At 30.3% G+C, this 16,373-nt stretch overlaps 6 non-coding genes across 6 annotated transcripts; 1 reads left to right on the top strand and 5 right to left on the bottom strand.

The window, feature by feature from the left end:
• Positions 1-3,208: 3,208 nt before the first annotated feature.
• Trnaa-agc (transfer RNA alanine (anticodon AGC)) lies at positions 3,209-3,281 on the bottom strand. The gene has a single exon. It is a non-coding gene; the product is annotated as a tRNA-Ala (tRNA).
• Positions 3,282-4,983: 1,702 nt separating this feature from the next.
• Positions 4,984-5,056, bottom strand: Trnaa-agc (transfer RNA alanine (anticodon AGC)). Its single transcript has one exon. It is a non-coding gene; the product is annotated as a tRNA-Ala (tRNA).
• A 2,359-nt stretch (positions 5,057-7,415) lies between these two features.
• Positions 7,416-7,488, bottom strand: Trnaa-agc (transfer RNA alanine (anticodon AGC)). The gene has a single exon. It is a non-coding gene; the product is annotated as a tRNA-Ala (tRNA).
• A 3,345-nt stretch (positions 7,489-10,833) lies between these two features.
• Trnaa-agc (transfer RNA alanine (anticodon AGC)) lies at positions 10,834-10,906 on the bottom strand. The gene has a single exon. It is a non-coding gene; the product is annotated as a tRNA-Ala (tRNA).
• A 3,124-nt stretch (positions 10,907-14,030) lies between these two features.
• Trnaa-agc (transfer RNA alanine (anticodon AGC)) lies at positions 14,031-14,103 on the top strand. The gene has a single exon. It is a non-coding gene; the product is annotated as a tRNA-Ala (tRNA).
• Positions 14,104-14,349: 246 nt separating this feature from the next.
• Trnaa-agc (transfer RNA alanine (anticodon AGC)) lies at positions 14,350-14,422 on the bottom strand. The gene has a single exon. It is a non-coding gene; the product is annotated as a tRNA-Ala (tRNA).
• Positions 14,423-16,373: the final 1,951 nt, after the last annotated feature.

Below are 16,373 nucleotides of genomic sequence, written 5' to 3'. Positions count from 1 at the left end.
AATGACGTGTTATAAATATAAGAATCCGGCAAAATAAAGTGAATATATTTACACTTTTGAATTACTAACTTTATTCTAGACTCTACCTAAATATATTATAAAACACATGCATACATATTATATAGTACCTAACTAAATAAAATATATCACGTGGTTCCTAAACTCATAAGGGACAAAAAAAATTATAAACAGGTAAGTGTTCCAAAAATAGTACAATAATCAAATAATGTAGATATATTATCATACAGTTTTCAAATTAAATTTAAAACTTTTTTTCTACGGATCTTCACTGTTACTCTGCTATAATATTTTATGAAAATAAACAACTGTTAGTAAATCTGTTCACTGGTGTAATAATATATGTTACACTAGTCGGGTCGAGTTAAAATTGCAATATTAAACGAAAAAACTCTCGTCGTAATTTAATATAATATATTTTTTTTAATCGATGTACAACCGGAGTAACAAGCTCTCCTTGATTTTCGTTTTTGGATTTCTAATCGAATGAGCGTTATGACATTATTATTTCGTTGTACTGTACTCTGCAGAAGTTTGCTGAGAATATAAAAATAATTTATTGATATCTATTGTATATTATTATTTCGCTGTTTTGATTATACAGAGTGTCCCACCGAGATCTGTCAAATACCATAACTTTTGCTATATTCAAAATTTAAAATTTTTTTTTATATATAATTTATAGTCGCTCGCGCTACACGTATAATATAAAAAATATATAATATTTTTATTTCTTAATAGGTACTGAAAATAAAAAAAAATTATTTTTATTTAAATTAGTTTGGATAAATTCAAAAATAGCCAATTCGTGAATCTGATTATAAGAACAATTTTGATGGTAAAAACATTTATATAAGTCAAGTAGTTTATTTTTTAGAATTTTTAAAATATCTATACATTTTTGATTTAATTATTTTGGAACGTAATAATTTTTTTAAAAATATTATTTTTGGGAATTTGCTGACATGAGTATATCTCTCAAATTTTTTACTCATCACATAATATTAACAATTTTTGTCGTACATTTAAGTTGCATAATTTTTTTTTTTCAGATCTTTCTGTTACATTCGTGTATTGATATATTAAAAACATAAATTATAATATTATGTGCTCGTGTAGGTGTGCGTGATCGTAGCTTATAACAATACTCAGGTTTGGAAAAGAAAATCAATTGAGGGTGAAAATTGTACGGTGACTTCTAAATTATAATGCCCCAGCAGTGTTCGGACTTATCTAGATAAATTTATTTAGATGAATATCTAGATAATTATTTGTTCATCTTTTTTCTTATCTAGATGAATAGTTACAAGATATCTAACGTTCATCTTAGATAATTTTTTTACTAATATAAATAAATTCATCTAGATACATTTTTTGTTGATAAAAATCGCGAAATTGTACAAACACATTTTAAATATTTATACAGATTCTCAAACCAAGTTTATGGTTTATAATTAATAAGGTAATTATTTTTATTTATATCATTATTATGTTCCTAGTGTCCAACTAAATAATACCTAAATTTAAAACCCATTAAAAAAAAACTTGTATCTTTTTTTTTATCTAGATAAAAAAGTATTTATCTTTATGTAGATAAATATGAGTAAGTTATATTTTATATCTATCTAGATATATTTGAGTTGCATTATCCTTGTGTTTATCTAGATAAAAAAATACTTATCTAATCCGAACACTGTGGGCCGAGTGAAGTCCGCTTAAATTAGCTACTTTTTGTATTACTGTTGAAATCATAACACAGCTGTCTTTCGAATGATTTGCTATGGTTTCAAAAATGTCCAACAATACTTTTGAATAAACAGCGGTTAATCAAACTATGCAGTGCCCTGTATACTTGGAACATCGCCAAAGTGTATATTATTATAGTATTATACACTAGGTACACAACTGTTATAATAATAATGTTATACCGTGATATTTGACCCACACTCGGAATTATCATTATTCGTTTACATTTAGCGCCATCGACATCGGTCGATGATACCTTAATACCTGGTTAATACCGAAGTAATAATATAAATATTGCACGTATATCTATTGTGTGAGATATGATTGCTATTTGCTGCTTGCTATTATAGTACTTATGTTACGTCAATGCAAGGTATTATTATTATTATTATTTTTATACATTTTATTTCGAATAAGATCGTAACATCGCGCATGTATATAATACAAGTTACGACCGAATAGGTACTTAACCTATAATAACAGTAAGTATACTATACGTGTATATTATAGTGCGTTATATATTCAAATAATTCGGATGACTCGTCAACGTCAAAATACGATTTTTTCGAAAAAATCCTCAAAGTCGAACGTTGTGTATTTTACTTTTACCAACAAAACACAATCCATAACTACATTGAGATATCATAAAAATAATATAATATGGTCTCTAATGAATACGCTAATTATTAGAGATGGATGACAAGCCGCAATAATTGTCAAATAAACTATAATTTAGTCAATTTCGAGTGCAATATAACTATGTAGTCTATATGATTATGACTATATTATAATACCCATGCAATGTCCGCTATTTATCTATTTTTAATTAAACGGCACAAATTATACCGAACCGCAATTATAGCGGTTTCGTATAAACTTTAAATGCATTTTTAAAACTTTTTTTCAACATCCTGACGATAATTTATTTAAAAATTAAAAGACTATTGTTTCGTCTTAATTGCCATAGTATATTTTTTATTTATATATATATATACCAAAATGCTCAAGACTTTTAATTTTAATATGAAATTTAAAAATTCACGACAAACTCCGTAATATGAAAACCACAATTATTTTTTTATAATTACAATATATATTATAATCTGAAATATTTAATGTTTTTTTTATATTCTTTTAATGTCTGGAAATATTTAATAAAATACCTACTATTTTTCTCGTACGATGTTGAAATGTTTGTGAAAAGCATAAAATAATATTTATTAGACCATATTTTACATTTTAGTAAAAAATATCTATTGCGCGAGCATATACTTTAGAATTTGAGAAAAAATGTATTTAACATACATCCCGTGTCCCCCGAGGATTAAAAAATATTAAAATGTTATCGGTAGACTGCAGTATTGTACCAAAAATTACTATACATTTTCACATGTTTTAAAAATGTTGTAAAGTTTATATCGTAAATAGTAAAAAAAATTCATCTTGGAGGCGCCGGGCATCGATCCCGGTACCTCTCGCATGCTAAGCGAGCGCTCTACCATCTGAGCTACGCCCCCAGATGGATGTGAGAAGTGAAATGTAGATCATTTGAGAGAACGATAATAATATTAAACCGATCGAACAACAACTTACTACTATTGTACGTGCGGACGATAGAGTACTCAAATAATGTTAAGTGATTGATTGCGGCGCACTGGGACTGAATCCAAAAACCAACCAAATATTTTCAACATTGTCGGAAAAAAATGTGAAATCGTATGCCACGGGAAGTTTAAAATTTACATTTCAAACATAATATGGTATACGAATCGTAAAATAACTAATGACTTGTGAAATTTGTGTTTTGAACAATATAAAAAAATAAACAAAATACATTACAATAGGCAACGTAGATCTAAGTCCGACTAACAAAATATATGAATTTATCGTGTAAATGTATAACACGCGCGGTGTGGATATAATAGACCTGTGGAGGATGTTTAACTTCAACTGTGAAAGCAAATTAATGTATTATTTTCGGTTCAATAGTACTATTATTTCCTATATAATTATAAGAATCTACAAACGTACCTTATAGTACTGATGGACCGTGATTCTGAGTAGAAATTTGTCACACTAATTTTTTTGTAAGTTTGCATTAATTTTTTTTTAATTATTGTTTTTTGCTTATTCTTATATGCTTATGCAAAATAAACTAAATAAACTCAAAATTAATATTTCGAATTTAACAATTGTATAAAGTTTCTAATCGGTATCTTCTATGCGGCTATACTTGAAACTTTTATAGTAAACTGTGTCTACAGGAGAGAAAACATTATAGACCAATGTTAAGTGTATGTAAAGTGCAATGTAAGTATACAAAAAAAACTTATCAATTCGCTGGACGCTTAGAATACAAATGTAGGTAATAGAAATTGAAGAAAATGCAAAAATAAAAAATCTGGCATCCCCGTTCTAACAATCTTTTTAAATTCACAGTAACTTTTAAATTTTAAGTAAACCTTATTTTTGTGTGGATAAATCCTCATAGCCAGGTAAAGCGCGCACACTCGTAGCTTATAAGCAACCTATAGGTTATAAATTTATAATTTTATAAGATACAATATTGAAGGCCGTTCAGATAAATTTCAATCAAACTTGGAACTACGTAAAACGACAGATATAAAAACAAAATAGTTGATAATAATTTCATACTATAAAAAAATTGTATTTAAAAAAGAAAATATTTTACAATTTGGACCAGGGGTAAAATATATTATACAGTATATTATAATATATATTATATCTATCTTATATTATATTGTATATTCGGGACACTGACTGTTTGCATACCGAGGGTTCAACTATATTTTAGTTCGAATATTAGAAAGAATCATTTTAAAAAAAAACTTAAGAATAATAATAATTGTTTATTAAACGATTCATTTATATAGTTAAAACAATGAAGCTTTATTGGAGAGTTGAACTTCTGCAGTATATTATATTACGTTCGTGACCTTATTTAATTTTCCATCTGGTCAATTTAACAAATTACTTTTTTGAATTTATTGTTTACCACTCTTCACACACCACCGCCAGTATTTTAATGTTTATTAGAAAAATAATAAAAATAACGATTATTATTTTTTTTTTTATGTGATTTAATTTAAAAAAAGTCTAACTCAACTGTCTTAACATAATAATAATTTATAAAAAATCAAATGTCCCTTATAAATTGATGAAATATTAAAGTAATTTTACGAATTAAAAAATTAAATTTGGAGGCGCCGGGCATCGATCCCGGTACCTCTCGCATGCTAAGCGAGCGCTCTACCATCTGAGCTACGCCCCCAGATGAAAGTGACTGACCAAAGCTTGATTATTTGAAAGAATGGATTTTATCGAGTTTAGTTGGCATCTTACCGCCGCGCTGTGTGTAAGCGATTGCAAACAAAATTCATAATGTTTCTAAATTATGTACATTTATTGTACTACTATGCAATTATTTATTAAAATACGATTTGATTGTAGAAAACAACATAACCTGTTGATTGTGTTATAATTACATTCTATTTAAAAAATGTTTTTTTTTATTATATTATTACGAGTGTAATGGCATTCATGTAGTTCATTGGAACGGTTAGGTTAGGTAATAGGTATATGGGTGGATGTCTATAGTAGGGCACACGTCGCACCTAACCTATACTGTAAGAATAGGTAGATTATCATTCGATTATAGAAATTACAGATATTCGGGACTTCCGGTTTTATCTGCAAAGTAGGCGATTATATGTTTTACGGGTGAACAATGAGAATGTGAGATAAAGCAATCTATATTGGGACTTTTTTATTTGGATCATTATCGTTCGATTATTTTTTTTTTCGATTATTTCCATCACTACTATAAATGTTAGCAATTTGTCATATTATATAGGGTGATTCATCAAGCATGCTAGCTTATAATTCAGTTATTCAAAATCTGATTTTTTAAATTTTCAAACATTATATTTAAAGTTTAAACACCATACTTTTAAATTCTTGAGATTTTTGTATACAACTTAGGGAGTTTCCTGTAGATATACAAACTTTTATTTTTTAAATGAGAAACCCTTTCCCATTTCTAACTATAAATAATTATTTAGCGGATAATTTTTCTAAAAATGTTGATGTATCAAAATCAAAATTCAAAGTCCAATACCGTTGCCAGGGATGGGGCAATGTGGCCAAGTTCGCCCCCAAATTATTTTTATGAACAGTGGTATCATAAAGTGGCTGGTGGTAAGTATTCTAGATCTAAAATAACTAAGGAAAACAATTTAGTGCTCCCCCTCCCCCATAAAAAAATCTGGCTACGGCACTGATTAAAACAAGTAGTTTTTGAGTTATTTAACTTTGTGTACTAAGGATACTGGATAATAGGCCAGTAGCACTGTAATGGCCCAATGAATTTGGAAGATAAGAGGGCACAATTACAGGGAATGGAAAATGTTAGTAACTAATATTAATCAACCAACATTTATAATTATTAAAAATGGCGAATAAACACAAGATACAGTAAAATATAAATATTACATTTATTTCATATTTTTGTAAAACAATTTTCCACGACTTTTATCCTTAGTTCAAACATTTAAAAACAATAAAAAGCTAATCGTTCGTTTTTTAAATTGGGTATATCAAATTTTTTGAAAAATTCATCTACTGAATTTAGTGGAAAAAATCAGGGCTTGAAACCGATATTGGATACCGATTTTGAATACCGGTTAATACTTTAAAACCGTTAAAAACCAAAATCGATATCAAAACTGAAAACCAAATCGAAAAAAATCAATACCGGTAATCAAAACCGAAATTGAAAAATAAATACCAGTATTCAAAACCAAAAACAAAATCGGAAAACATAAATACCGATGTGTAAAAATTGGATAAAAATGGCAAAACTCATGATTTGAAATTAAATCAAAAAATGGGGGTGAGTATAATTGCAGGTGTACCCCTCTGTGTATTATAGATTTTATTGCATAACATATAGACCGGCATAGCTTTACGGTTTGATGCGATTTTCGTACGAAATTCGATAGCGTATTATGAGTCAAACTAACATCATTTTCGAATTTAACTATTTCATATCCCTTCATAATTTATACTTTATACGTTGAAATGGGCTGACTCTTGTAGTGAAAAAACAAAAAAAAAATAATGTAAAATCCTGTATACATTATATAATATCGAATATCCACAGTGGCGCCAAACTATTTCATGTTAGTGTATGACGGTCACCATCGTATATTATAAGAAATCGAAGATGGGTTATCTATCCATAATGCATATTATTTTTAGTGAATTTTTGTCAATTTTACGGTAAATAATTCCAAGAGTGTGCAATATATAACTAAAAAATTACATCGACGCGACGGGCTATGGCGCCACGTATTGTATTCATGTTTGTAAAAATTATATCTAGCCGTATACCATTGACCATTGTATACCGACTTTATATAATATTTTTTTACTAAATATATAGAATACTTTATATAATAATAATATGTTCCGCGAAATTTACAGTTTTCATTGAACGAACAAATGCTTGTGTCACGTTTCAAAATAATGGCTGTTTTTCCAATAATAAAGAAATTCTATTTGTACTTCTATTTCTCGTCTCTTTCGAAAATAAAAAAAAACAATATTTAATGCGAGCAAAAATTTGACACTGGAGGCGCCGGGCATCGATCCCGGTACCTCTCGCATGCTAAGCGAGCGCTCTACCATCTGAGCTACGCCCCCCGATGAAAGTAACGGTCTAGGTCTCGTGTATTTGAGAGAATACATTAAATTAGGTTACTGCGACAAACAACAGCAGCAGCAGCAACTTTGCGACGTCGTAACGTGGGGTTAGGTATATTATGTAGACGCTATATTTACAATACCGGTTTGGCGTCGTTCTACCGATTTAATTGCGACCGTCGCGATTCGTTTTTGCGCGACCATCGTCCCTTTATTGCGCGGCGATCATCCCCGTCGGACGGGGTTCTTATGACGAGCGTGTGTGTACCTACATAATATTAATAATATTATTATAATGCGCGCGACCCTGCAAAAACGTCAGCTGTTCGCCACGTGTATAATATTATTATTGTTGTACCGGTCCGACGTGCCCTGCAGCAGCTGTACTAATGTGTACAGTGGCGACGGAGATCTCGACGACCGCCGCGCGACGAGACGTGCGGGACAAAAAAAGGGGATTATAAAAATGCGAGAGGGATGATGGCCTTAGGTTAGGTGGAAGGTGTCGGTGGGGGGGGGGGGGGGGGTGGGGGTAGGTACGATGACTTGCGTACCGCCAACGGGTGCGTAGGTACTGTTTATATATGCAATCGCCCTGCAGCGACGGTGGCGCATAAAATATCATACAAATTTCGTGTAGTGTTTGAGACGACGGCGGCTAGCTGTGAAGAAATTTACGACCGTCACACGCATCGCTCGTGATTTGCCGTCTGAGGATATTAATAATATTATTATGCACGTAGGTAGGACGTAGCCGGTTACAATACATAGGTATAAGCGGTACACCGGGCGCGAGGGGCGAACGCATATTCTGCCACTGCGGATTTTCAGACGGAATTACCGCAAATCCTATATACACGCATTATACAATATATGAGTGGGTACAATATATTCGTTCGCGAGTGTGTGTGTGTGTGTGTGTGTGTGTCGAATAATAATAATATCATCGCATCGTTTCAATATAACGGCTGCGAGGCGGCCGTATAGTATAGTAATTATATTATCAAGCCGAAATAAATCATCATGTAGATAATATATAGGCACCTCTACCGCCGCACTATCCTACTCGCGGTTTACGCAGGTGACCACTAACTAGGTATAAGATTGCTGGTATACCTGTACATAGTTTCTGTTGTATGACATTAATACAACTCAAAGGTTGTACCTATGTGCGAGCTTACCATATCACACAAACTCAGTGACGTGCCGTTGGACTCTTTCCCTCACTACGGTATGATAATATTATACAAGGGGAAACAGAAAGACTTGACGAAAAAAAATGATGCTACTTAAACGTATGACGAAAATTGTTAAAATTATATGATGAGTAAGTAATTTAAGAAATAGGTTGTCAGCAAATTCCCAAAAAAAAATTTTTGTAAAAGGTTATAGTCAAAAAAATTTTGATATTTTAAAAAACTGAAAAAATAAACTACCTGATTTAGATAAATGTTTTTAATATATAATATAAAATTTTTAAGATTATGTGGTCTAGGTATATAATAGAGATATATACTATATCGTTTAAACCGGGTTACAATACTATAAGGTTTTACTTTTTAAATCATCGACTACACACAAATATTTTAATTTTCAAACCGTGGCACAAGAGTAAACAATATAACACCATAACATTAAATATTATTAAGATATTTGCTGGTTTGATAATATAAACAAAAACATAGTAATTAATAATTTTTTTAATTTAACACGTATTATGTTTTATAGTAATAATTTACTTTAATTTGCAGTATACAATTAATATTTTTTTTTATTGGGTAACCCGCGGCAACATAGGCCACTGGGTGTGGGGGAGGGCACTGTAGGTTTTTAAATTGGGTAGGTTGGTACACGTGTGAGTTGTGTTTTGGCAGAATTTCTAATGGGGCACCCGTAGCTGGTTTCTGCCGGGTATGGCGGCACTTGTTCTCCGGACACCGTGACTTGCCCGAAGAAAAATGCCGCCCGCGGCCGAGGTATCGAACTCGGGTCGGCCACTCTGTCCCCCACAATTAATATTATCAATACGGACAATACGCATTGTCAAGCATTTGGAAGCTTATGTGGAAGCTCGAAAGCATGTTTTATATTTTTCCAGCCGGTCTGGGTGGCCACACCGCGGTGCAGTTATCTTTTAAGTTTCAAGTTTGGATTAGGTATAGGTATAATAGACGATAAGTATATTATATAGGTACGAAAATACCGTAACGGTCGCGCGTTTGATAAATGGCGGCGGCAGCCGTTCGAACAAAAATTAAATTAAAAATATATATATGCGACCGGGAAAGGTCGTACCTATTATTAAATCTGAATAAAAAAAAAAAAACTTTAACCCAAATCAATACGGTACATTTCTCCCTCTCTCCTTCTGCATACATCAATATATTATATATAATATTATAACCTCGCTGTCTCGTATATACACGACGATAAAATACAATATTATATATTATCTAACCATGCACCATATTATAATATATTATAGTTATACGCAATACACCGCGTATACCTTATATTATATACCTAGCTATACCACGAGTATAAAATGCAGCCGCCGTTTACTCAGTTATAATAATATTATAGAAAAAAACCAACGACCATTCGCATCATCGATTTGCATATAATATTCTACACATACATTTCGCGCATATATTATAATATACGATGAATACAAATGGCACAAAGCTTTGTTATAACGCGTCACATGTACTTTATGATGGTTGATAATTATTATCGATGACAGATAAACTGTATAAATGTCGACTTGTAAGTATTATATTGTAGACTTTCGATTAGGCAATCCACGATGATAACTTAATAGTAATGTTATAAATTCATATGAGTTAGTGTATGATATACTATATGTATAACTTTAGTCTATGACCATGCCCAACGTTAAACAATAATTATTGTAATTTCTAAGATAAAAAACTAAAAATTATATTATTATAATGAAATAATTTTATTTGTTAATTACATAATGTACAGAGAAATGTATATTAATTTATTGTTTTCGAAATGAAGGAAATCGTTATAAAATGTATAACTTTTTTTTTTAAATTTAATAAGTAAATAAATGTAGATACATTATTAGTACAATAAAATCAACTCTTAAATTAAATGCAGATTACATATTGTGCAAGTCGGAAAATTCAAAATATAATGTGTATCTAATATTATGAAAAATGCTCTACACAATGACGTGTCTATTAAATAAAATTATAATCCATAACCATAATATCCTCTATTGACATTTCCCATAAGCTTTAAAACGAAAAATATGAAATTAAAAAAAAATAAGTTCGTGAAAATGTCGAGAAAAAAAAATATCTGCAAAAATTATTTTGGAGGCGCCGGGCATCGATCCCGGTACCTCTCGCATGCTAAGCGAGCGCTCTACCATCTGAGCTACGCCCCCTGATACGGTTGACCGGTTAAATGCAGATTATTTGAAATATCGATTTAATAAATCAATTATTATAATAATCATTAAATATAATTATTAAATATTATGGTACATATTTCAGTGTCAGACTTTTTTTATGATCCAAAACTTGTTCTAAGTAAATGGAAAAATAAAATATGTACTAATTTTCATAATAATATTATTGAATTGTTTTCCTGCGAGAAAAATTTCATAAAATAAATTGCATAATTATGCGCATACCGGTCCATATAGCGGTGATCACTGTGTAAACTATGTATACTTACTGACGTAGTGGCTGTGCAGACGTACTATATTTTCGGATTCCTTTATTTAAACAAAATCCTTTTTACAAGCCGCCTGTATTTAATATTTTTAAAATGTCAATAATTTATACTTTTCATTAGAAAATGTTGTGGGTTGCCGTAAAATTATTTCCCGAAATGACAAATAATGCGGAAATGCACTACATTGATGCAATACATGCAGAAATTTAAATTCAGTTAAATCAATGCGATGGAGAAAATTTAAATAACATTTTTGAAAAATCTGAGTCATCAAAATCAATTCTTCCGTGAGCTAATCGAATTTTTCATTTAGCATCGACTGCTCCTGTTACTACTGCATCTGACGAAAGAATGTTTAGTAAATTAAAATCAATACAAAATTACCTAAGACCGAAAATGGCCGATCAATGATTAAATGCACTGATGATGTTGAGTTGTGAAAAAGACATATAACATAATATAGATTGGATATCGATGATCTTGTACACAAATGGGCATCGCTGAAGCAACGCAGCTGGGTTCAATATTGTGATTAATAATAGTTTTAAAATTTTAAATACTTTAACTCGTTATTTTGTAATAAATAATAAGTGATGAATTATAATTATTTCCTATTACATATGTTTGTTGACGTTATTTCATTCTGATATAAATTAAAAATAATAAGTTATGTATTTCTAAGTTACAACTTCAAATTTAATTCAAACTAAAAATTGAAACATAAGGTAATAAAGATATTATAAATTTATATCATGTAACTAAAAATAACTTAATATAGTTAACAACAAGTTTGAATTTCAAATTTTAGTCGGACATTTTGAAGATTACATCACCCCCATGATTTTTTTTTGAGATCGTCCCTTTTTGGTGGTTACCACTACTTAAGACAGTAGCCAGTACCTACTCAGTAATACCTACTCTAAGATACTACATTACTACCTAACTTAAAGCGTGGCAATAACTAACCTTATTGTAGGTACTATATGTTTATATAGGCTAAAGTGCGAGTCGAGACGTCGAATGTACAATATTATAATCAGTGGCGTACCTATTTAGGATTTCCTTCTGGAGGATAGTATCTGGAAAAAAATCAGATGATCAGTCAGCGGACTCCCCCGCCGTCTTCCTTTAATAATTATGAATAGGTAACTTGTATTACCTGATTTTACAAGGTAATGGGTAACATAATTTAGGTTATAATTTATAACATAATGTTTGGTAGTTATTACCTACTTACAATTTTTAATGATTAAATTCTTTATGGATTTTTTTTTTTTATTGCAAAATTATATCCATTTTCGGGGTTGATAACACACTGTAATTGAATAATAATAAAAAAAAAAGTCCCTGGGGGTGATTTATGTGTGGGTAATACACCCATAGATATGTAACTAACCCAGATTATCGCCCGTCAGGCAAATACGCCACCGGTGATGCATTACATCCATGGATGTGTTAAATACTTAAATGTATTATTTATTTGATAAACCATTACCATATACGATGAAAAACAATTATTCTGAGTGAAGACAGTCGAACATTTCACCAAGGTTTGAAGGTTAGATACCAAAGGTTAGAAACTAAGTACTACGCCCAAAGGGTAATCCGGCACTGCAGTTGAACACCTCATCAGACTTGACTACGATACGAAGGTACCACCTGTTGTCCGGTTATTACGCGCCGGCCGGTGTGCAAGGTAGGATGAACAAAGTCACCTAAAGTATATACTTATAATATATCATTATTCACAGGTTCCTTGTTGTCCACTTGAAAGTTTCGTGTACGTCTCCGTGCGGACACGTTTTTACTTATTTTGAATTTATTGTATATTTGCGTAGGTTTAAGTTAATGTTTCAAAGTTAATATTATATTATAATATATAGTCACGTGACATCAAATAACGTATACCTACCTATTGGCTATTTATTGTAAGGAACATTATTGTCTTTCATGTTATTGAATTATTCATATTAGGTATACCCAGTATATTATGTATAGTGTTCATGTGATAACAAATATTATTATTATTATTATTATTATTATTACTATATTATATGATTGTAGACGTATGTCTATAGTAAATGTAACTGGGTTCGCTCGTTTAAATTATACAAATACATAAATAAATAAATATCCTATAGTCGGGGCCCACCTTAATTATAATACTTTTCCACTAATATACTACCCAACACCTAATTAGGGGCGGGGGCGATAGGGTATGTAACGTACTGTATGTTATATTGTTGTACCTATAAATAATCATATTATATTATATGTATAATTATTAACTTATTGATCGCGTGTATAATATAGGTATATGTTATTTTATGTATTAAATCTGCAACAGTGGCTAGCGCAGACATCTAATATAATGTTATAGTGGCCGTCAACAGTATAATTGAGTTTAGCCGGCTTAGGTATGGATCACAAATTAAACAGTGCGATGGCCGAAAAAGGTTCTGAAAATAGGACATATTTTTAGTTAAAATATAAAATTATTTGGTTGAAATCAAAGGCATCGAGGTACCGCACTCTTTAATTTAATTTTAAAAAGTCTATTTAATGCATTTTTGTTTTAGATCTCATACAGTTTTCCTAACACGGGGATTGTCCAGCGTTGAAATATTCGGCAACTATACATTTAAACTTGATTTAAAAAAAAAAAAACTATGAACTAGTTAGCACTTAGTAGTTAATAATACATTAAAACTAGTAATTGAACTTATTAAAAATATGAATATCATTGCCTATCAATAACTTTGGACAGTTATTGTCTTAAAAACATTTTATCGATCTCTGAAATGATTTACATTTATCAATTTAATCATATCGGGGGCGTAGCTCAGATGGTAGAGCGCTCGCTTAGCATGCGAGAGGTACCGGGATCGATGCCCGGCGCCTCCAATACACTTTTTTGCATTTCACTTTTATTATTACATTTTTTTTTATGATTCAAAAATGTTGACTAAAATTGTTTTATTTATATTATTATAAAAAATTATTTTTTTCTATTCAATTATCACAAATACATAGTGAAAAATAAAATTGGTTTTCATACTCTCCTGAGAACGTAAATCAAAATGACCCAAAGTAAAAATCACATTAAAAAAAATTCAAAAATGTTTTAAAAAAAATCCAAAAAATTTAATCTGGAGGCGCCGGGCATCGATCCCGGTACCTCTCGCATGCTAAGCGAGCGCTCTACCATCTGAGCTACGCCCCCTGGATGTTGTTTACAGAAGAAAGTAACACATATAACTAAATAATGTATGTTCGATATAACCAAAATACATACCGTTTCGTCGATTCGTAAAACCTTTCTAAAAATGTGTCTACATTTCACTACTACGGTGCTACTAGGAATACGTTTAGGTGTGACATAAATGTATTAAAAGTATATTAGTTATTACTTATTACCTATATTACTAACTAAAATACTTTCTATACAATATTGCATTAATATTATAACCTACATAATAATATTATATTAATATAAATAAATATCGCTCAAGGTATAAAAATTAAAAAATATATTTATTGTTTTCCAATACTTCTTTAAGTTCTCCGCCAAATGTTACATTATTTTATATTTTTGTATTTCTATACATTTTGTAATTTTCGCCTAATAAATTTATTTTAAATAATTCACATTTCACACACATCATTTTGTCATGAATTATATATTTATTTTATACATCTGTTTAAAATGTTATGTCCAATAGTTATACCCGTCTTTAAAAATTAAAAATAATAAAATCTTTTAAAAACAATAGTAGATGTACTTAGCAAAGGTGGGCATTAACTAGTTAAAAAGTTATTTTTTTTTTTTCAACTTTTTAACTTAACTAGTTAGTTTATTTTCTAATCAACTTATGAACTTAAAAAGGTTAGATTACAATTGAAATAACTTAGCTTTTCTAAGTTGATTTAAAAAAAAATCCATCAAGTTAAAAACATTTTGAAATTTTTCGTTAATATTAGGTAATATTACATATGAAGGTCATGTACTCGTCTTCACGTATTATGACATTTAATTTCTATACGATATAAAAAAAATATATTTGTTAAATTATTAATTTGAGATGAGTATAGTTTAAATTTATAAATAATAGTAAAGTAAAAGTAGAAGGGTACATTGTACATTATATGATAAAAGTTCAATAAAATTGTATTTATAATTTATAAATTAGATACTAGAAAGACACATTCACTCTTTATGTGATTTACATACTAATTAAAAAAAATAGATTAATTTTTTTTAAACTGAGTTAAGTTAATATTTTTTTCTATAGTAACTGTTAACTTTTAACTTATCGATCTTGTGTCCTCTTAACTTAACTGAACTTGAGTTAATTATTTTCATTAACTTGCCCACCTTTGGTACTTACTATTATAGGTACCTATAATGATTCACTCAAATACAATTTAATCCGATTTAAACGTACCAAATTTAACAATTACTAAAACGAAAATGTCCTATTATTGTGGACTCAGAGACGATACAGGGGGAGGGGGGCTTGTAGAGTAAGACAATAATAAGATATACTACTAGATACAACCATTGAATTTACAAATAAGTAGGTTCTGTATTTTAATTATTATCAAAATAAAAATTTTTTTGGAAATAATATATAACTGCGGATGGAGTGCGGTACCTTATATAATAACGAAGGTACACCGTATACGGACGAGTGTTTCGTTGGAAAAAGGGTTTATTCGTAGGTAGGTACCTAGGTACATTATGTTCGTGTAGCGACAGCCAAGGTAGGTGCCATTTACAACCGTGGTAGACTTGACGTCGGGATGTGGTTTGACGTTTTACCGTCGTCGTCGTGGCGTTAGTCTTGAGATTATATCATAATAGACTATATATTATATTTATACGCAGTGGCGCGCCAGGATTTTGAAATTGCGGAGGGGGAGCAAAATATTATAAATACAAAAATACTCAACAATTAAGTATAATAATTTATATCTAATGTTATTGATACAGCCAATGGGAGGGGGATGCCCCATGACTACGCCACCGTTTATTCATAGATAGGTATATTATATTATAATATTATCAATATAATATGTTCATTTGCAAGGCAATACATAATAATATATTCTGTCACGATATATAAGGTGTATACATATAAATATGTTGTAGGTATATCCCTGCGCAGAGACCC

Source organism: Metopolophium dirhodum, chromosome 9, assembly GCF_019925205.1.
Source record: "Metopolophium dirhodum isolate CAU chromosome 9, ASM1992520v1, whole genome shotgun sequence".
NCBI classification, from domain to species: domain Eukaryota; kingdom Metazoa; phylum Arthropoda; class Insecta; order Hemiptera; family Aphididae; genus Metopolophium; species Metopolophium dirhodum.
The sequence above is the reverse complement of the archived record's forward strand: the minus strand, read 5'-3'. Positions and strand labels throughout refer to the sequence as shown.